Source organism: Lathamus discolor, chromosome 3, assembly GCF_037157495.1.
Source record: "Lathamus discolor isolate bLatDis1 chromosome 3, bLatDis1.hap1, whole genome shotgun sequence".
NCBI lineage: Eukaryota > Metazoa > Chordata > Aves > Psittaciformes > Psittacidae > Lathamus > Lathamus discolor.
The window spans coordinates 134,985,939-135,008,491 of NC_088886.1; the positions used below are offsets into that span (position 1 = coordinate 134,985,939).

The 22,553-nt window shown below is 36.6% G+C and overlaps 1 long non-coding RNA gene across 1 annotated transcript; it reads left to right on the forward strand.

The window, feature by feature from the left end:
- The first annotated feature begins 152 nt into the window (after positions 1–152).
- On the forward strand, positions 153–4,969 carry LOC136011274 (uncharacterized). The gene is made up of 3 exons (XR_010611311.1): positions 153–788; positions 1,776–1,847; positions 3,076–4,969. It is a non-coding gene; the product is annotated as an uncharacterized LOC136011274 (long non-coding RNA).
- The last annotated feature ends 17,584 nt before the right edge of the window (positions 4,970–22,553 follow it).

Here is a 22,553-nt window from a genome sequence, read left to right on the forward strand (position 1 = left end):
CTCTACGCGTGCGCGGCCATGTGAAGGGGGCGGTACCAACCTCAAGGCGCATGCGTGCCCACGGGGGCGGGGCGGGGCGGGGTGGGCGGGGCTGGGGTCCGCGCGCAGCGGCTGGCCGGGGCGGGTGGGCGGTTGTTGGGGTGTGGTTGTGTCGGGGTTTGGTGTCGGGGTTTGGTGTCGGGGTTTGGTGTCGGGGTTTTGGCTCCATTTGGGGTCATCGTTGGGTGGGAGGTAGAGGTGGCTGTGTTTTTTCTTGGTGGGAGGCTTTGTGCCAGGTGCTGCTCTGGAAGTAGAGCTTGGCGGCCCGGTGGAGCCTCTGAGTGAGCAGTTGCCGGAAGCTCGGAGGGGCTGTGGAGGTTTGAGGGGGAACCGCACGGAGCGGGCGGATCGGGAGGGTATGTTGGCCTCGTCTTACAAAGACGGCCTCGTTCACATCTATCGGAAAAGGTTTCGACTCGTGCTCGGGGTTACTTCCGACTCTTTTTTACTGTGTTCGGGGTTTTTTTGATTCGATCTGCCTGTAGATTGCTCCCCTGTGCCGTGCGTGCTGCATCTGTCTTGCAGCACTGTCCTGTTCACGTCTTGTGTTCAGAACGTGCATAGATGAGAGGACATGTTCACTTCTTTTTAGAGTGGAAGGCAGGTGGGGTTGAAGAAGAGGTGATCGGTGAACTAGAGCTGGGTCACTGGTATTAATGTGCAGTCTCTATTACTAGTTTTAATTTTCATTTTCAGGCTGGCCTTTAAGTCGTTTCTGAAACTCCTTAAAATGTTTGTCTTGAAAGAATGTAAGTAGTTGATAGTTCACGGTGTATTAAGGTACAAATGCTGTGAAATAACAGCCCTTTTGGATTTCATATTTGCTTATTTATATGAGAGAGAAGCTGCCAGTGTTAAATTTTAGACTAGACATTCCTTGCCACATAATTTATAAGTCTGATTATCTATGACAGAGCTGCAGTTTAGTCTGAAATTATTGTGCTGGTAGTAGAGAAACAGGACTTCTGTTTGTCAAGATAGTAAACTTTTAACATTTCTAAATCTGGAGTAATACAGATTTTGGGGTTTTGGGGTTTTTGTTTGGTTCTTTTTGTGTGTGTGTGTGTGTGTGTGTTCAGATTTGTTTGTTTGTTTTTGAGTTAATATACTGGAGGGGAAAACTTAACTATAATTCCTGAGTATGCATTAGTGTCTTATTGCTTCTTTCGCTGTTTTATTGCACACTTTAAAGCAATGTTTGTATAACTTTCTGTTTGCTGAATTGAATGTACTTTTTTTCTAGTATACATGTTGCAACTTGTTTTTTAATGCAGACACTTCAAACAAATGGATCCTTATGAGAAATAAAATGAAAAGTCATCAGACAAAATTATTAAAGTAATTTTTTTAATGCCAGATTTTGTCTGTCTTTTTATTCATACTGCTCTAAAGTACAAACTAGAAAAATACATAGCAAATATGAGTTCCATAAGTGTTCTGTTTTGCCAGGAATCCTCACTTTCTGTTTTTTTGCCTAATTGTGTAAGAAACATTCCATAACTGATTTCACTAAATCGGTGGAATGATTAACTAGGTCTCTGGTTAATGCTTTAGAGCTGAGAGTTCTGGTTGAGAAAGAAGTAGTAATCTTTTTCTATGCATAAGAATGAAATAGTCTGATGTCCTTTAAAACAAAGAGTAACAGCCTCTCCCAAAACTCAATTTGAAGATGAAAGATTGTGGTATAGTTCTGTGTAAAGTTTCTGGTCTTAACTAAATCAATTTGATGCGCACAGGAAAACAATTCTTCAGTACTTGATCATGCTTTCAGTGAGGATTATTAGCATAACCAAACAACTGTGCATACAGTAAGTATTCTGTGAGAGCAGTCATGTCCATTCTCTTTGCTGAAGTGCTGTGTGAACATTCCTGTGCAGTTTGTTTTGAGAGAATTATTTTGACAGCTTTTCTTTGGTATTTTATCACTTGGCTTTTTGCAGTACTGTTTTGCGATGTAGCAGTTGGCTCACGAGCACTCTGAAGTGTTCAGTATAGCAGAGTGGGCCATAGGGTCCCTTTTCTGCTTTAGAGAAAAGTGTGATGTAAGAAAATGAATTTAACTGCTTCTGTGAAAACGTTTGTGTGTAATTGCATGGCAAAAAACCCCCGAAAACAGTTATTGAATTTGTATCTGCTAAGAATAATTTAGAAAATTAAATTGGCATTGCATCTTTTAATTATTTGGATAGCTATTGAGTTCTCTAAAGCATTTGTTTCTTAGAGATAACTATGATGATTTGCATGCTTACCACAACACAATTGTGGAAAAGTTTATTGTGAAAGCTAATCAATAGGAGTACAGGAGGTTTTCTTTTCTTTTTTTTTTTTTTTTGAATGTAGAACTTATAACTTATTTACAGTCTGAGAGTAGTAAAATGCAGGTTTGTGAGTGAGTGTTGTGAAAGCTACTCATATTTTAGCCGTTGACGTAGCCATTAGTGCTTCATAGCAGTATTTTCAAGAGTTTATGCAAGGATGGTGCAGTGCTGTCTTTTTCACTTCCAGAAGTGGAAAAAAGAAAAAACATTCTATGTTTTCAATAAAGAAAACGTATATCCTGTGGTCCTAACATGTTTTAATCTGAGGGAAAGCCAAAGACCAGTGTAACTTACAATTGTTCAAAATAATACTGTGGAATCGTAAGGTGCTCTTGTTATGAGACAGCCATAAACTCCTGAAATTCATGTAACACTTCATCTTTGAAGAATAGCTGAATTCTTGCACTTAATGATGAAGTATTCATTCTGAAACCTAATACTTGAAATGGCAAAATATCAGTTGTTTAGTGTCCTCTTAAGGCTTGCCAATTAGATCCTTCTAAGCAAGGTGCAATATAGTAAATGCAAATCACTTCATTGCCTATAAATTACAAAGCCAACATTAGAGGAGAAAGTTCTAGAACCTACAGTAAGATTTAAGTAAACTAATTTTTACAGCCCTGGAGTAAGAAGGTTGATATATTTGGTCTGGTATGTTATTTCTAACAAAGAAGACTCTAGTTTTCTTGTTTCTGTTTCTTTCAAATATTTTGTGTAGGATACTTCCAGAAGTTGTCACATCAAGTTAGAGAATGCACAGCAGGCAAACAGGTAATTAGCAGTTATTCAGCCACTGCAAACAAGGAAAAGCAGGCAATAATCAGGACTCCTCAGCGCCACAGTTTTAAGTGGAATGTCAATGCACTGATGTCAGGGACTTCAGAGCTGTTACCTTGTGTGTTATAGCAAATTGGTATCAACTTAATTTTCTTCTACTAGTGATGTGTATTATATACACAGTAAACATACAATGCATCTCTATAACACTAATTAGCCAGAAAGGATAAAGACGGGGGGTGGGGCAGAAAGACAGTTATAAAAAGGCGCCTCGTTAATGTTACCTTTTAATATAGTATAACTGAATGTTGCTGTATTGAAAGGCAAAAATACCTCATTCTCATTTCTCAGGTAATTCAGATGCTGTGATTCTTGTATGTAGTTTTGGAATGCCTTATTTTGTGTCAGTATGAATGGCAAGAGTTACGTAAACAGTACAAACAACCAGTGATGCACTCTAATAGTTGTAAAACATCTGGAGGGGAAAAAAAAAATATCTGGTGGTAGTCTCATAATTTAAATTTGGCTTTAAATATTATTTACTAAAACAATAATATTGCTCAACTCTCAATTGAGTGCATTTATTCATGTTAACACAAGCATCCTCTAAGGAACTGAAGTTAAAAAATCTATTTTGTAAGAAAATATGCTTTGGACCATTTTAAAGTTACTTTTTCTTCAAAGTTAAGGTTGTTGGAGTCTTGTTTGAACAAGCTTCATTTAAACGTTAATATGAAATTTCTGATTCTTTTGAATTCGAGTCATATTTTGGTTAGAGTAATATATTCTGTGTTTGTAAATTTGTAAAATTGCATTATTTTAGACAAGAATAGTTTTAGTCTAAACTTTGAAGACCTGATTACTGTGATTTTGGAGAAATGGTTGCTGAATTCTGTTGTGTTGAATTAACTTTTAGGTTTGTTTCATAAATGCCTGCAGTGGGGCATGAGGAAAACATTGTTTTTTCAGTATCGGTCCCTTTATATCTCAGGTTGCTCAACTGAATTGATTTATATTAATATTGAAAGTTATAACAGGAACAAGCTTATGATTTTTGTAGGTATGATGTACACTCCCTGCATAGTGCAGCTTTGTTATTAAAAAGTATCTTGTGTGAGTGTACATGGCTTGAAGAATATGCATTTCTTTTGGTTTGTTAGTTTTAACAGAACTGTTCTTTCATCTGTTTTGTTCCATTACCCGTAGATATAGATAGTTTTGAGATTTTATACTTTGAGTCAAAAAAGAAGTAAAAGGCGCTTGTCTATGCAGTAATTCTTTTTGTTTGTAAGTCAGAAGGGATTCTCTTAAGTTCAAGTTCTAATTTTCGCTCAACCCTATTTAGACAGTTTTCTGTTAGTAGCAGTAAATGTACTTTGAAATTATAGTGCATTCCCAAAGCTTGAGCTTTCCTTTGCTGTCGTTTGAGTGTACTGTCCGATAGCAGCATGGGTTAAATAGAATATGTCCTTCACAGCTAATGCCAAATTCTTTTCCAACTAGATGTTTCAAAATAGACTATCTCCTTAGTGAAAGAAGTGCAAGTAATGCTGATTTAAAAAACAGCTCATCATCCTCCTCACTTAAGCCAATTTATTTTTTGTTTCTTTGTCCTTGAAAGTCCTTTGGGTAGTGCTGATTTGTTTGCTTAATTATTCCCATGTGCTTCTGCACAGTACTCTGAGTTGTCATAAGTGGATGACAGAATGGTTGTCAGTACTAGAAGCATGTTCTGAAAATTTAGATCATGATTTACAGTGAAATAGCTGTTGTAATGTTGGTTCTCATTATTTGTTAATATTTTTCGACATCTACTTGATACTGTATTATTTAATGTGGATCATGAAAAAAGTACATTAAATATTTTAAGCAAATACTCTGAGTTTGTTCTTTGCTCTGTTTCTTCACTCCTATCGTACAGTAAGTGCCTTTGTATAGCAGTTTTGAGATGCCTAATTTGTGAAACTTACAATTATGCTTTCCATATACCGCTTCTGATGCTTTTCATATCGGATTATTCCTCTTGGCCTTCAGTACAAACCAATAATTCATACTTGTTCCTTTTTTTCCTTTTTTTTTTTTTTTTAGCATAACTTCACTTTTTTGATCTCCTGTATGATTACTAAACATCAGATGGGCATTTATGTTTTTAAGTGAATAATTCTTTGAAGTTGTGGAGACTTTATTCTTTTTTTAATCAAAGAAGTCTTTGAGATGTAAATGAAAATTGAAAAGTACAACATTCTGTTAATAGTATTGCAGATAGAAGTCTGTAATAGCTCTTGTTTCAGTTTTGAATGTAAGTAGTGTGGATTTGTATTAGTCTAGCTGACGAGAGCAGATTCCCTTTTGAAAAGGCAAAACTTGCGTCCAGTGATTTGGCTTAGATTTTTTCAAAGAAATATTTGTGCATTTTGGGGGGATGTAGTTTCATGTTGTTAGATTGAAGAAAAATCAAGGACAGCTGTGCTGTAAACCAAATATCTTGAAATGGTAACTGATATCCAGAAAACAATTAAAACAGCCCTCTGAGCAATAAGTGTGTTCCATTTTTAATGGTACAGTGTGATGCTTCCTAATATTGCTGATGAATGTGATGTTAAATACTGGTTTGAATGTGATAGGTTCTTTACACTATTTTGCAGGATATCAATCTCTCTTCCAGTATTATGAACCAAGAAAAGCACTAGTCTCAATTTGGTAACGCCTTTCTCCACCCCTCTGAAACACAAATTTAAGCTGTAACCACCAGAGGGAGCAAATTGCACGATAGGGACTTTTCACTACAAATTTCTTTGGTTGTCAAGAATCGTAGGCTAGGAACTATGCCATGACCTTTTCACACTCGTCATTTTTGTGTCAGAAAATAATCCATTTGGAAGGTAACAATGTTAAATTTCAAATATAAGGAACATCGGACATTTTAGTTTACATACATATAAATATTAAGTTTTATGTTATTCACATTCATTTATAAAAATGTGTCAGCAGTTCGTCAAACATTAAACGTGTAGGAAAAAATTAAATGGGGTTTACATTTTATTTAAAACATTGAAAGCTTTTCCTGGTTTGTCTTTCATAGGTTACTGAAGACATTGAGTATATTGGTAGGCAACAAATAGAAGAACTTGTAAATCAGAACCTACAGGAAGGTGGTACAATAAAAATACTTATTTACATATTTCCTGCTATTGTGCAGCGAAACTTTACCAGTCAGCTAGAAGTCTGTTAACTTTTATTTTTACATGCTTACATTGAATAGTTCCATTGAACTCGGTGGCTATTCCCATGGTTTAAGGTAGAGGTTTCTGAATTTAGTTCCTCGTGTTCACTCAACAGCAGTCTTCCTAGCTCCAGATGGTGTATGAGTCCTTATTGCTGAGCAAACTATGAGCATTGAGCAATAAGTTAAAACTATCTCAGAGACGGAAAACTCTCTTCTCCAGGCTGAACAGCCCCAAATTTGTACAGGTTCAAAAGGTGACTGGATAAACTAATAGATATTTGTTATGAACTATTGCAGATAAAGATACTAACTTTTAACAGGTATGCAAAACACGGACTACCTAATGCTGAAAGAGTACTTCAAGTGTATACTTGCTCTGGAGATGTATTTGGAGATCATATAGTGCCTAGATAGACCTGTAGTCTGACCCATTATGGTTTTTATGATTTGCAGCTACTCTACCCATTAATGCTGTGTCATAAGACGCAAATGGCACTGCTGTTAACTGGAAAATCTGATCTCACATACATGATGTGCATTTAGAGTGGCATTTCTGTACATTGCTGTATACTTAATGATACCACTCTGACTGTAACATCTGGAAGAACAAGTTTCCCTTACGATCTATAAATATTTATTTTACTGAGATCAGTAAGGAAACTTGTATATGTATATAGGTAGACTGTTAAATACACAATGAAAAAAAAGTCTATGAATGGTTACTCACTTGAATTGTGTCAGTAGTTGAAGTAAGTTTGTGGAACTTACTAAGACAACTAGATGTCCTGGACCTGCTATAGCTTCATGTAGCTTCATTGTGACCTCATTTTAGTTTTTCCAAGAGCATGTTCACACACAATCGCTCTTTTCACAATTCCTCTACTATTAGAGCAAGTCAAGGATTAGAGTGCCCCCTGTAGCAACTGTGTGCTTTTAACCAGTTAAGTTATATACAGATACTTGCCAAGTACCCCCCTGAAAGCTGAGACCAGTAATAAACAGTAGTTCAGAAAAGCTTTTAAAAAATTTCATGACTTCTTTACTTCTAGGCTTCTACTTGTAAATTCAGTCTTCAGCAATTTCTAGTTGGCTTTCTTCCCCACTGCTCAGAGACTCTTCATCCATCCTGCTGCTATTTGTTTTTGTTTCCTGACTAAACCTCTTCCTCTCACTTCCTCTCTAGCTCCTGTGGATTCTAAACCACATGCTTGAGTACAGAATAACTGGAAAGGAACTCCCCAGTTTAGGATTTATGCCTCATTTTTTTTCTGTATTGGTAAACAGGACTATTACAATTTACTTTCTTGTCTATTTTTATGTATCTTTACTTTCTCTGGAATTAAATTGTGGTAGTATACAAAGTAATTATCTAATGTAAGGGCTCTTGGGTAGTCCAAGATCCTTCAGAGCAGCACTTATTCTTGAGTTGGTGTGTACTTTATTGTTATTACATACTACAGGCTGGAGAATCTTTATAAATCATATGGATTAACAAATAATTTAGGAAAACGCTGGTTTAGGTACTCTTTAAAGTCAGTGTACGGTATCATGTTGTAGTTTAATAAGAAGGAAGTAAATCCCTGTGTAAGTTAGCTTTAGCTATAACTTCTATTACAGAAGGGGTTAATATGTCCAAATGATGAATTAATAGCAAAAGGAATGTTTGGATCCATTCCAGAAACATCCAAAAGTGTGTGGCTTATGTGATTCTGATTCTGTGATTAGGCAAATTTGTGGGCAAAACGAAATATGATGGCAAAACATTCCTGTACTTTCTTGTAGTTGTTAGTTTGTTCTGCCCTTTTTCTACCACAACAGATGTGAACAGAGGAGAAGAAACAAAGTTCAGAAACTGTGTTTTATAAAAAAGCCCAAACAAACAAACAAAACAAAACCAAAAACCTGAAATGGAAAGCATGTCTCCATCAGTGTCTTCTTTACAGTTAGTTTGTGAAGTGATACTTGATACTTGTCAGATATTCAGTATTTGGGTACCAGATTGATCTGAATCTAAAGATACAGTTACCTAATCTACTTTCATTATTGGTACCTTGGCCATGCATGGTTCTGTTCTAACTCCCTTCAAGTTTCAGAGAAGTGCTGTTGTTTGTAGGGAGGCTGACATCAACCCTGAAGCATTGAAAACACAAGAGATTTTATCAATAACTGAATGACAGGAGTGTGATTAGTTCCACTGATGCAAATCTTACTTAAAAAAGAAAAAAAACCCTAAATTACAAACCTGGTTGATAAAGTTCATTAAATTTATTAAGAAATCATAGTTTGGTAAAAAATGTCATGTACAGTATCAGTAATCATAAATCATACATTAAATTTACTAAGATTTAGATAAAAATTAGCCCATAAAACAACTGTCACTAAATGGATAGATTGTTATCACATAGAAACACACTTAGTGAAGTTAATAATAAGCCTGCATATTTTAAAGTAATTTGAAACTTCAGTAATTTTTTTTCCCCTCAGTTATCTGAAAGTAAGCTAAAATCATTAGTGAGAAAAATCTGCTGTGTAATGGCACTCATACATAATGGTGCAGATCTTTTCGTAAGTTAGTTATGAAAATGTACATTTGCAGCCATTAAAAACTCGTGCTTAAAAAAGGAGGGGTATATATCTGCAAAATGTAACTGTGTTCTAGCCAGTGACTTAGAGTTTAGAGGTCAAAGAACTGTAATGCCAAAGTGGCTAATGCTGTATGGGTACACCTTTCTGCTCTTTTGCATTGAAACAGTTCAGTGGCTACACTTTCGTAAGTATCCAATGGAATCACATTAAGTGATCCAAATCACTTCAGTTTTGGATTGTTTTGTAGCCTGGAAAGACTTGATGGATTCATTTCTAAGGTGTGTGGAGCCTTCTTTGAATTACCTCTTACAAACTTATGAGCCAAACAGAAAAACAGCATCCCACTTCCCCTGCTGCCCATTTCCCCTTTTCTCTCCCATTATGAGAGAGACACACCATTTGAGAACCTGTCTGGAATAATGTGTACAATTCTAATTGCCTGTGTTCAAGAAAGGTGAGCACAGAAGAGAACTGGTGTACCAGAATGCATGGAATTGCTGGTTGTGAGAACAGACATCTCTTCTGAGCAGAAACTAAGACCAGGGAGCAGTTGTGGTCAAGAGGGATTTACTGAGGAGGCTGAAGGTGGCTACAGCTTCTCCTTCCCACCTTTAGCATAGCTTGTTGAAGCACATTCTCCTAGACATGTGATGGGGGAACAACTATGCAGCTCTTCCATAGTTGCTTTATTTAAGTGAAACAGGAAGAGAAACCCAGACAAGGAAAGACTGATTTAGATTAAAAGGCAGCATTGGTGCAAGAACAAATGTCCGTGAATATGTTCCAAGTTCACACACATGACTTGTGAGCTTTAAACCTTGTCAGAGCAAGGTTTTAGAGCAATTTGATGAAACGGTTTGTATGACATACTTGCTTATGCTAATAAGGTGTTCGACTTAATGGCCTGGGGTTCTCCTGAAGCACAGGCTTTTGCTGAAAGCTTGCATCTATGAGTTGTTTCAAAGTTTTTTATAACTGATTACAATCAAAGTTTATTCCCTTGCCTCTTAGAATTCTGTAGGAGTCTGTTAGTTAAGGCTCTGCTTTTTCCTCTAGGGATTCTTATGGAGACCTGTAAGAGCTGTGGAAATTGCTAATTTATTTTTCTTAAAGTTTTTAAGAAAACTATTGGAAGTGAAAGGAACATGCTCTGTAGTAGAAGTGTCCAAGTCCATGACTGTATCGTTTCTGTAGTAACTTTTGTTACAGCTATAGTAGGCAACAGCTTAAAAGAAGCAGGTGAAGTCTGGATTAGGTTCTGAATGACACTCTTCTTATCCTGAAAGAAGACATGGCGGGAGATGCCTTTCCCCTCCTCCCCCCCCAAAAAGTCCTCTAAACTCTGACAGGCTGCCAATGCTGAGTTCTACCTGTTCTTAAGTATTTGTTTGTTAATTATGTGGGTTTTGGAGGTTTTAGGAAATCAAGTTTTCCCCCTCCATTAACTGGAAATTCAAGAAATCATCCTCTTTCAAGAAAATACTTAAGCACATGCTTATTCGCCATTCAGATGTTAAAATGCAGGTGAATCGCTATGTCTATGAGGTAGTCAACTAGAGATTTTGCTTGAAAGCCATGTAGTTGCTATGTTCAATTAAAATTAAAGTTTTGCTTCATTTGGAGGGGAAAGAGAGCAACCTTTCACATATATTTTTATAAAATATATACATATACACACACAATTTCATTGAATGGCTTTTTGTCTTCTGTCAGTGAATTTTGACCTAGATGTACTTTTCTTTCTAAATTAAAAAGTTGAACTACATCTTTTGATGTCAAGCAAACTCCTGCATGCTTTATCGGGGCAGCTGATGAAGGAAGTGCTTTCCTGTAGCACGTGTTTCTCAGCTGATAAATTCTGCTTGATGCAGGTGGTAATGAATTGTATATTTTTAAGGTTTGTCAGGATTCTCATCTGTTAGGATTTTAAGTTCAGAACTGTGGGAAATAGTTCTATGATGGTTTAGGGTTTCTTAGTGCATCTTAGTTGATGGTTCTTTTAATAGCTATAATGTTAAATCAGATAACTTGAGTCATCTGTCAGAATTGGAAATGCATTCTAAAAAGGGTATAGGTTATTAAAAATTTCTGATGCAATAAACATTTACTCCTTTAGCTGTTCTGCAATTAATGCTAGGTGGTTTTATTTTAATGTGCCAGGAAATATAAATACAGAAATAGCTACTGGAATTTGATGGCTCACTAACACACAAACTTACTGAATGGGTTAAAGCAGTTGAGCTTGATCCCAAATATTCTGAGTATCTGTGTATGATGGTATTCATGTATGATGGAATTGATTATGTTAATGTTTAGCAGATTCTGATAGCACATGATGACATGTTTTCTAAAGAAAATACATATTGTCTGCACTGTGTTAGGAAACTAGGTACTTGTAGATAATATTTTTCATGCAAGTTCTTTTGGCTACATGATTACAAATAATGAAGACTGAGTTAAGGCTAATCATGTTTTTTAAAAAAGTTTAGTAGATAAAAGGAAATAATGGGAAGAAAATTAAGTAGTTATAGTTATTTGAAAGCCCAGTGCAGAACTGTTGCCTGAGATTAGGTTTTGTACCAGAATAATAAAACCAAATAGAGAAACTTGTATCTTTTGCTGCAGTTATGTGAAGATCGCTTCTGTAACTGGAATAAAAGTCTTGTCTTTTCCAAGATGCAGAGAAATCTTGTCCATACTCAGTAACTCTGGGATGTTCTGGACCGATTAGGGTTATTGCATGTGCATAGATTAAGGCTAGAGAATTCAGGCTGTAATTCTGATGTGTGGGTTGTGTGTTGAATTTCTGCTGCATATCCGGTATGGCTCATCTACTTGTGCTCCATACATCTGGCCCATCTAGTAACTTTTAACAGGGATAGTAGGTATGTGATAATCCAGTGAAAAGAGAAAAATTAAGTCAAATTATTTTGCAAAAAAAAAAAAAAAAAACAACCCTTTAATTTACTGTACTAGAAAATAGCAGTTGGTAATTTGTTAGATTATTTTATTTATGCAGAAAAAAAAATGTATGCATATTTTAAAGTACAACAGAGGAAGTAGGATGAGCATTAACATAATTATTTTACTTCCAAAAATTCACTCCAGTAAAATAATATGGATTTGTTTACAACCAGTTTTGGCCTGATAAATAATTTCTTCTCAAATTAGCCACAAACTAGGTTAATCTATTGGTGGCAGTCAGATTTATTGTCAGAGCCTTGAGGAAATTTATGCAGAGACCATAAAGGTTAAGAAAAAAAAAATAATTTCTTGAAATCAGCCTTGCTCTTGCATTCTCTCTCAGCATGCAGGATCCAAGGAACCAACCATTCCAAAATACTTTTGTCTTGAACAGCTGCAAGAAGAATTTAACTGTTACTGAAGAAGGTATTAACAGTATAAATGCTTCCAGCTGTTGCAGTTTACAACTTTAAGTGGTTTAACTTCTCTTATTTTGAAGTAGCTCTGTTTCTAGAGGGATACCACATTAAATATTTCAGGAATTTAGTATTTAGTCTTTGTTTTAACTTATATGTGACAAATTATATTGACTTTAATCTCTGACTTTTTTAATATTTTCTGAATTCAGTTTTCATGTTCTTTTATATGTTTTTATAGCAAGGAATTTAGTTCACTATCAACTTCAGTGCTGCCTTCTTTATTTCCTACTTTGAACAGATTTGGATTAACTGAAATTAGTAGCATCTTACATATGTTAGTTACCAGTACAAATTATCTGATCCAAATCCAATAAGAAATTTATTATAACTTGCAAAATTTTACTCACAGGTATTAAGGCTAGATACTATAATACTTTAAACAAACTATTTCCCCCTTTGGTGTCCTTAAATGGAAGCTCTGGGGAAAAACTTTACAATGTAATTGAAAAGTAACATTCTTATTAGATAATCATCTACCATGCTGATTTTTGTAGACTAGAAGACTGTTCACACATTCCTTATGGACAGGACTGTATATCTCGTGAGACATTGTGAGCCCTTGTGCTGAGCTGCCACAATTTATCATGAGAGATTACGCAAGAGTTAGCAAAGGCAGTGGCACTAAAGAAGTATGGACATTGTTCCATTTAAACTGTTTCTGGTTTGGGGAAAAAATTATGTTCTCTTTAAATATTGAACTTTTCAGTTGCAATTAGAAATTTATGAAGAAACCTGACATTGCTCTGAAATAATTTTGCAGTTGAAATTCTGGCTTGACTTTCTTCGACAAGCCAACTAATAAGAACTTCTGTCTTTTCCTTCATTAAGAAGTCTTATAGCTCCTCTTTCAGTTAGTCATTTAAAGAATTTGATATCATGATGAAATATTCCACCCCTAGAAGAGTTGCCCTAATAATTAGTTATTCAGAATGTTTTATTTCTGTCATGTGCATCCAGTTTAAATTTATCAAGATTCAACTTCCTGTAATTGTTTCCTGGTATGCCCGTATCTCCTTCTTTAGGACTACATACTAAATACGTTCCTGTTATGCAGACAGTGATAGGCTATCAGTAACACTGTCTGTATTTATAATGTTAAATTGACTTTCTTCAGTCTGTCTAGAATGCAAATTGTGTCAATTTTTATTGCAACTCTTCTGAAGCTTTCTATTTAAATTAATAAGGATTTTTAAAACAATTTTTTTCATAGCAGTCTGTCTTTATGCCAAGATTAGCAATGAAATTATTGATTCTTAAACTCTTCCATGTAGAGGATGAGTTTATTCTATGAGTTATTAGCTTCTGAGGTCTATTTTGTAGAGATTTTCTGTAGTTCCCTGCCAGTTTTTGTGGTTTTCTTTATTATTCCCTTAGGGCCAGAAAAAAGATTGCGTAGATTCCCAAATCATACAATGAACTCAAACAGAAATAAGGTCTGTGATAACGAGTGGTATAAATAACTCACACAAGTATTGATAATGTGTAAACAACTGACAGAAAATATATTGATAATATGAGGTATCTGTTTATCAATTCTCAAAACCTTTGTAGCATGGTGACCTTTTGAAAAATCATTTCCTGAGTAACTGTTTCTAGTTATTATAGGCATCATGAAATTATTTTAGACCATTCTTGTAAGCGTATGTACCCACATAGATGCTGCACTATCAGTGGCAGCTGTCCACAGGGCTTTTCATTGGATGCTTGAGTAGATGCAGATTTAAAACGTTCTAATAATTCCAAAGAAAAGCATGATTGCATGTGCAGATGCCAGAAGCAGCCGCTAGCTGAGTCACCTACTCATTTGTTGAATATCTTATGAGGAAATTGCCAGGTAAAAGAGGTAGCTGAAATGTATCAGTAGGTGGCAGAAAAACACTAGTGTTGTAATGAAGAAAAATGTTGCTTTACCTGTGTAACCAGAACCTGACATCCCTGCCTTTATATTTTAGTTTTGATCTTTCTCTTCTTTGAGCTGTAATTCACTTGTCCAGACTTACATCTTGATGTTTTCTGTCTTGACAACAACCTTTTCTTATACTGCTGTATTACTGTTCTCCAGTTAGTTCAAAATCTGCCATCAGAGGGAACTTTTCAAGTGCTTTGATGCAAAGTAGACAGCTTCTCTTTCCAGGTGCTCAGGGAAGATTTAGAGCTGGTGAAATGAGAAAGTGTTGACACCACATGTGAGAACCCTTCATGTGATACAGATGTTCCTCTCGGATACTGTGACTATAATTTGGAGTAGTTATTTTGCTGGTTTGTATGTTGGTTTTGTTTGTTTTGGTGGTGGTTTTTTATTTATTTACTAGATGTCATTTTTGTATCAGTTTAAAAAGATGAACTCTGAGTTTAGGACTCTCAAGTCTTTGATCTGCAAAGCACCATCTTGCATCCAACAGTGTTTATTAGTTCAAAGTGCAATGCTGTATGAAGATGATGCGTCTGACTTACAAGGGCTTTGGAAATGATTCAGCTGCATCAACACTGTGCTGCATCTTGAGCTGAGAAAACTGGCTTGATCCGAGCTAGCATATGAGGAAGCAGTTTTGGTATCTATACCTGCAGCACTGTTAGTTGGTACTTTTTCTATCTGCCAACAAATAGTTTTAATTTTGTGTTTTCAATTCTATCATCTTTGCATTTTGATAGGACATGTTTTAAGTGTTGCAATGGCTACTCATATGAGAAAGAATTGTGTTGGCTAACTTACAATACTGTTCTCAGCTCCTCTGGAGAAATTGAAAGTAATATAAAATAAATAGAAAGTGTTCCTATAGTGTTCATGAAAGTCTGGAGGAGGTTTGGTTGTTATAAAAGCAGGGTGATGAGATTTTAAATTTTCAGAATAATGATATTCTACAGTGTCCAGTAGTACATACTATAACAACTTCAGTGGGTATTTATTGTTTGTAAGTCCTCTTTGTGTCTTTTTATGCCTTAGAGCTGATGTGAAAACAGACCTCCATTTTTTACTGTGATTGTTAATTTGAGTAGGATCATGGAAAGTGAATTGCAGAATAGTGGAGGTCTTGGCATCATAGAATAGAAGCGAGACCTTTAAGGACATTAAGTCCAACTGTAAAGCTAACGCTACCAAGTTAATTTAATTTTACAAGTTCCTTAGATTTTAATGTTTAAATGCACATTTGAAGATTTCTGTTCCATTTCTCTGAAACCAGAAGACTAGCAAAAGACTGTTTCCCAAGATGATTTGTCACAGGATGTGTCCTCCTGGGCAGACTCTGCTGCTGTTCTTTTCTTGGTGTCCTTTTTCAGAATTTAGTGAGTAGAATCCTTTGAGGAAGATGTAAACAATTATTATTTCCTTTTACTTCATATGATATACTTTGAATCAAATGGATTTAGTACTTGATGGATTTAATACCATCTCTTATACTATGATAAAGTGATTTGAGGTAATACTGAGCTATGCACAAAAGTACATAGTTGTAGAGCATTTCATGTGACTATACCACAAATTTTACTTGGACACAGCTTCTATAAGGCACTTATTTCCTATAGAAGTGTGTGATGCACATAATTTTAAAGACAATACATTTTTAACTGTTGTTGCAACAATCAAATATCAACTATCATCCACTGAAAATAGTTAAAAATAAAATTTAAATAATAGAAATTGAATATCAGGTTTTAAGAATTGCAAAATAGGATGGATTAATGCCTTGGAGCACACAGTGCTATTTACCTATATGATTTTCCTCTGTAATTGGGCTTTGAAGTTACATATCAAAGTAATTGGCATGTTCTGGTTTATAGGACACTAAAAAGAAAGAGTTCTTCAAAGAGCATGTATTTTAAAAAGAAATGTAAAGCACAATTTCCAAACAGAAGAAATAATAATTTGTGGTTTCAACAATGAAGGATGAAGAGTTTTAGTAAAGAAATACATTAAAGCTGCTGAATCTGCCACAAGAGCTAGTGGATGTTTATTCTAACTTAAGTAAGTTTGAGTTTATTTTTTAGCATCCAATTAAGAAAAAACCCAGAACTTGTGAAATTAGTCTTGACTCACAATTTAACACTGTAATTGATAACTTGCTGGTGCTGGCTATAGAAGGTAATCCAGTAGAGTGTAATTTTTATCGTAATTCCTGTCGATGGTTTTTAAATAAGGTGGATTGTGCTTCATTCACTACTACTTATTACGTGCATGCTTTATTTATGTATATTTTTTGTAGTTCTGGTTTTCTTGACTTGTATCTTTAATACCTTATGGATCAAAAACACTGGATGAAAATTAGGTTGATATTTAGAGGACATAAGAAGTAAAAATTGCATAATAAATAGTAAGTGTAAATGAGGTGGGAGATTACTGAAACAATCTGGTTTAAGTTCATTTAAATTCTTGCAAAGTACTTATTTGCTTTACAGAGAGGAAAAAATAAAATCCTTAATTGCTAGCTAAATACACAGTGTATGATTTGCTCTGATAGTCGAACCTCTGTATGGAAATAAACATATAATAATGCAGTTCCAGGAGAGTTTTTCAAGCTGATTTATGCAAATCCCAGCAACTCTTTCCTCAAAAGAGCTCTACAGAAAGTGCATGGGGCAGAGGAAGAAAGAGATTCTGTTAAAACCACAGTATTTTGTATCTAGGAGAGAAAGAGTGTTACAGAGAGGGGACCGAATTTCTGGTAAACAGTTTATTCCTTATGCATATAGTATTACATCAGTTTGGCTGTGTGAAATAGGAACAACATGCAGTACTCTTGTGTAAATACTTTATTTTGGGGCAAAAAACATGGGTGTGTTCGGGAATGTCTGTTTTCAAAGCAATTCTTCAATTCAGTAAATGGTCATATTTTCACTTCTGTGCCTAAGAAAAGCATACAGCATATAAAGTGCTTAGCAGGATCAAATATACATCTGTTACAGTGAAAATGTATTAAAAAGTAACTTCTTTATTGTATCAAGTCTAGGAACGTCCTCTGCTTTCTGCATTTAGTTGGATCTGCTAAGTGGAAGGTACAAGAAATCCTGTCATAGACACTCATTGACTAATTTGCATTAAGAGATATTGCTTCCTTACCACCATTAGTATTTGGCTTAAACCTTGAATGATTTCATTAGCTACATAAATGCTTAATCTCTTCAAAATCCTGCTAAGCTCTTGCCCTCATTGAAAGCTGTGATAATTTGTTCTAGTTAATTCTGCATTTAAATACATTGCCTTTCAGTTCCACTAAATGTTCCTGGGTTTTCTTAATAACAGGGAGATGACACAAACACAAATTTTACCCTGCCTGTCCTATTATTTTGTCCCCCTCTGCTGTTTGCTCTCACTTGATTCTTCTTTAAGCAACACCACTTTCTTTTTCAGTTTGTCAGTGCAGTCACAGCAATTGTATGTGACGTAAAATTAGATAGTTGTGGAAGTTGGTGCCTTTAATCACATTTCCCCAACATACAGTACTATTTACGAGACAGCTGTAATTTGGGCTGTAATTACTCTTTTTACATATGAAACATTTTCATCTATTCAGAGTTGTCCCTCACCCTGTCTCAAAGGAAAGAGAACAATTTGTAAAAGGCCACACAAAAAAGCACTGCTTTAAAATCTGTGTTATACAGTCTTACTGCAAGTATGTAAGACAATAGCCTTTTTACTTTCTTTTCCTCTGGAAGCATACATCATTGCTGAATTGTGTAGATTATAGGGGGGAAAAGTGGGATTTGCCTAATGCTGGAAACATTATTTTGGAATCTCTTAATTGGGACTGTACTGCAAGGAAATATATTACAGACAGTTCAACACATTTTTACCCCCTTAAGCTTGTTGACTGCTTTGTCAATGGGGACAGTGTATGACCGTGGAGTTAAATCAACGGGGAGATAAGAATGTTTTCTTGTTAAATATAAACCAGTGCATTTACTAAAGTAAGCATAAACACAAATATGTAAACAGGGAATGGCTTACGGAAACAAACAGAACAGGCTGCATTCTGGAAGTGAAAGTGGTGATGAAAGTGCTTCCAAGCTACTTCTGTATTCTCACAATCTGGTTGATCAAGGAAGTGGAAAAAATTCTTATGTAGCCTTTGTGGATTTTCCTAGGTGTAGTGCTGCATGCTTGATACCTTTTTACCAGCTGGTTCTCCTAAGTCTTAGGAGGCTTTACAGGAAATTCTCAAAACTGACTTAAAACGATCTCAGTGTTGAGGGAGGATCCCTTTAGAGCACACAATCTGAACGTAGGCATAGAAGCCTGGTAACGACTGGTAGAGAAACATCTTTCCCAGTAGGATCTTACCCTGTTTTCACATCTGTCATTCAGCAGGCTTTTGGGTGCATGGCTACACACCCATTCCTTCATCTGTCAATGAGGATAGTCTTCTAGGTATTCATAATCTCTGCTAGAAGGTTATGGAATATCCAAGTCCTTGGAGATTGTCCTTATTGCGCCACAGTGAACAAGCACTAAGATAAGATATGAGCATGGAGTTATGATGCAAGTCCAGAAGCACAGAACTGCTCTTCAAAATACAGGCACTTTCTCTGGAAAGTCAGTCTCTGACATTACTGAACAATTTCTCCATCTCTGAAGATCTGCAGTGATGCCATCTGGAGTGCCATTTACCCTCCTGCAAAATCTACACATCTGAACATATTGCAACACTTAGCAAAACGTTATGGTTGCCAGTGTTCTAAAAACAAACCAACCAACTACAAAACTCTTCTGTAAGTAACAGTTGATAGGTGATTGGAATGCAGGCATGCATATAGTTGACCTCTGTACAAAAGGGTAAACCAGAACATCATTTGGCAAAGTCGGTCACAACTTTATGCTGACGGTAGGTGGATTCACAGTTTGCCCACTTCTTGTGCTGTGGAGTCTCATTAATAAATCTGTAGGTCAAACTGAAAGGAGGGCAAGTCTTGGGGCTTCAGTGTTGGAACATCCATAGTCTGTGCCAGTGTGTCAATACACATACAGTAATTTTCAGTTACTTCTATTGTCTGATTTTTCTGTAAATTTCTGAGTAATGCTTTACATATCTTTATTTTCTTAATACTGATAAAGATACCTAGATACCTGAAGGTGCATAGAAAAAGGTGTTTAAGCAGAAAATAATTCTTGGCAAGAGCTTGGTTACCAGATAAACTGATTGAGTCCATCATTACACATATACTAGAGTATCTTTTATATATGTTTTAACTATATGTTTTAACCAGGGAGTAGTTACTGGTAAAGCTATGTAACACTAGAGTATTTCATTTGGAAGGGACCTACATCATCTAGATGAGGAATGAAAACTAGGAAATGAAGCTTTTTGGTTGTAAAACGCAGTGAGGTTATAGCACGTCTTTTCAGTACCACAAGAAATAAGTGTATTATGTTGTATCAGGAAGATTCTGTTATCTGCAGAATAAATTATAAATTGTCATTATAGTAGCTGAAAATCTAGTAGTTAGTGGCTGACGAGCATGAAAAAAACCTGACAATATATAGCCTTAGAGTGGTCTTATAAATGATGTATAGAATATGGAAAATGCATAATTTGATAACTTGAATGGGTTATTCTGTGGAATTAGGTTTTTTTTTTCCTTTGCTCTTTCAGGAGAGTAAATTCAAATGTTCAAAGAAAAGCAAGTATTTCTAAATAGCTTTGGGGTGTATACAGCAGCTAATAGGTGTGAAGATTTAACTGACTTGCAGTGATGAATATGAAATTATGTACTTAATCTTATGTTCGCAGTTTTAACACCTGTAAGTCTTCCTTAAGTCTCCATTCTTGTCTTGGTAGAACTGGCAGCAGAAGCCCACATCCTTTGCTGCACTGAAAGTATTGAAATCTGGAGCTACCTTCCATATAGTTACTGTTTAATTATTCAGTTATAAGTTGGTTGGGGCTTTTGGTTTTATTTAATGTTTAGTAGCAAATGCTTTCCTTTGTCAGAATGCATGTCTTGTTTATTGAAGTTATAGACATTTTTTTATGTAACATTTCAGGGACAAAGCAAAACGTGTAGTGTGAACTTCATGAATGCATGTGCTTGTGCCACAACTTCTAAAACGTCATTATAATGGGGACTGAAAATGTGTGTATTTTGATATTGCTGGTTTAGTTGGTGTTTTAGAAAATTTGCTGTTGACAACCTTGTAATAAAATAAGACTAACTGGGCACTCATGTTCAGTCAGATAAGGCCTTATCTACTCAAGAGACTTTGCTTCCTGTGAACATCCAGAATGTAGAGGTAATAATTTATTAAAGGAGGATAGCTACATGACTTTCTGGCTTGTATATTGTTAACAGCAGTATTACAGTTGCAGAAAGTCTTTATTTTTGGTGATGTCAGTAACCAAAATGCTAACTTTAAATTTCATTTTTTAAGTTAAATTTGCAATGCAGGAAGAATATAAATATCCTCTAATGTAGATAATGGACCTGGGTCATGGGAAGCACAGATGACAAGAAAAGCTTTATGTACAAACACAAAAAAGCCTCAGACTTGCAATTTAAAATCTGAAGCAGAGACTTGTACTGAAATATTTAAGTGAAAGAGTAGCTGGCAGTCTTTGTAGTTGTTAAGAGACTCATCAAGGTCAGGGGTAGCTCCTATTCTGTAATTACAGTAAAAAAGATAGATATAAAAACTTGAGATTTCAAAGAGACAGTCTAGACAAGACTTGGTATTTGCTGGCCTAAGGGTGAGGACAAAACCTTCCAAATCCAAAGTACAATGCAGTATATATATGCAGTATCCTAGCCAGGGATGTTAAGGATAACAGGAAGGGATTCTACAGGTACGTAGCAAACAAAAAACAGACTAGGGACAACATAGGCCCCCTGGAGAACTGGCTACACAGGATTTGGAGAAGGCTGAGGTTCTGAATGACTTCTTTGCCTCGGTCTTCACTGGCAAGGGCTCTGACTGCACCACCCAAGTCTTAGAAGGTAGATGCAGGGACTGTGAGACTGAAGACCTTGGGCCCACTGTAGGAGAGGATCTGGTTCGAGACCGTCTTAAAAATCTGAATGTGCACAAGTCCGTGGGACCTGATGGAATCCATCCGCGGGTCCTGAAGGAGCTGGCGAATGAAGTTGCTAAGCCACTGGCCATCGTATTTGAAAAACCATGGCAGTCAGGTGAAGTTCCCAATGACTGGAAAAAGGGAAATATAACCCCCATTTTCAAGAAGGGGAAAATGGAAGACCTGGGGAATTACAGACCAGTCAGTCTCACCTCTGTGCCTGGTAAAATCTTGGAGCACATTCTCCTGGAAGGCATGCTAAGGCACATGAAAAACAACAAGGTGCTTGGTGACAGCCAGCATGGCTTCACTAAGGGGAAATCCTGCCTGACCAATTTGGTGGCCTTCTATGATGGGGCTACAGAACTGATGGACAGGGGTAAAGCAGTTGATGTCATCTACCTGGACTTGTGCAAAGCATTTGACACTGTCCTGCATGACATCCTTCTCTCTAAACTGGAGAGACATCCATGTGATGGATGGACCACTCTGTGGCTAAAGAACTGGCTGGATGGCCGCACACAAAGAGTTGTGGTCAATGGCTTGATGTCCGGCTGGAAGACCCGTAACGAGTGGTGTCCCTCAGGGATCGGTGTTGGGAGGGGTCTTGTTTAACATCTTCGTCGCTGACATGGACAGTGGGATTGAGTGCACCCTCAGCAAGTTTGCCGATGACACCAAGCTGCGTGGTCCAGTTGATATGCTGGAGGGAAGGGATGCCATCCAGAGGGACCTTGACATGCTTGTGAGGTGGGCTGATGCCAACCTTATGAAGTTCAACCACGACAAGTGCAAGGTCCTACACCTGGGTCGGAGCAACCCCAGGCACAGCTACAGGCTGGGCAAAGAAGAGATTCAGAGCAGCCCTGCCGAGAAGGACTTGGGGGTGCTGGTCGATGAGAAAATGAACATGAGCCAGCAGTGCGCACTCGCAGCCCAGAAAGCCAACCGTATCCTGGGCTGCATCAAAAGGAGCGTGACCAGCAGGTCGAAGGAGGTGATCCTGCCCCTCTGCTCTGCTCTTGTGAGACCTCACCTGGAGTATTGTGTGCAGTTCTGGTGTCCTCAACATAAAAAGGACATGGAACTGCTGGAACAAGTCCAGAGGAGGGCCACGAGGATGATCAGGGGACTGGAGCACCTCCCATATGAAGACAGGCTG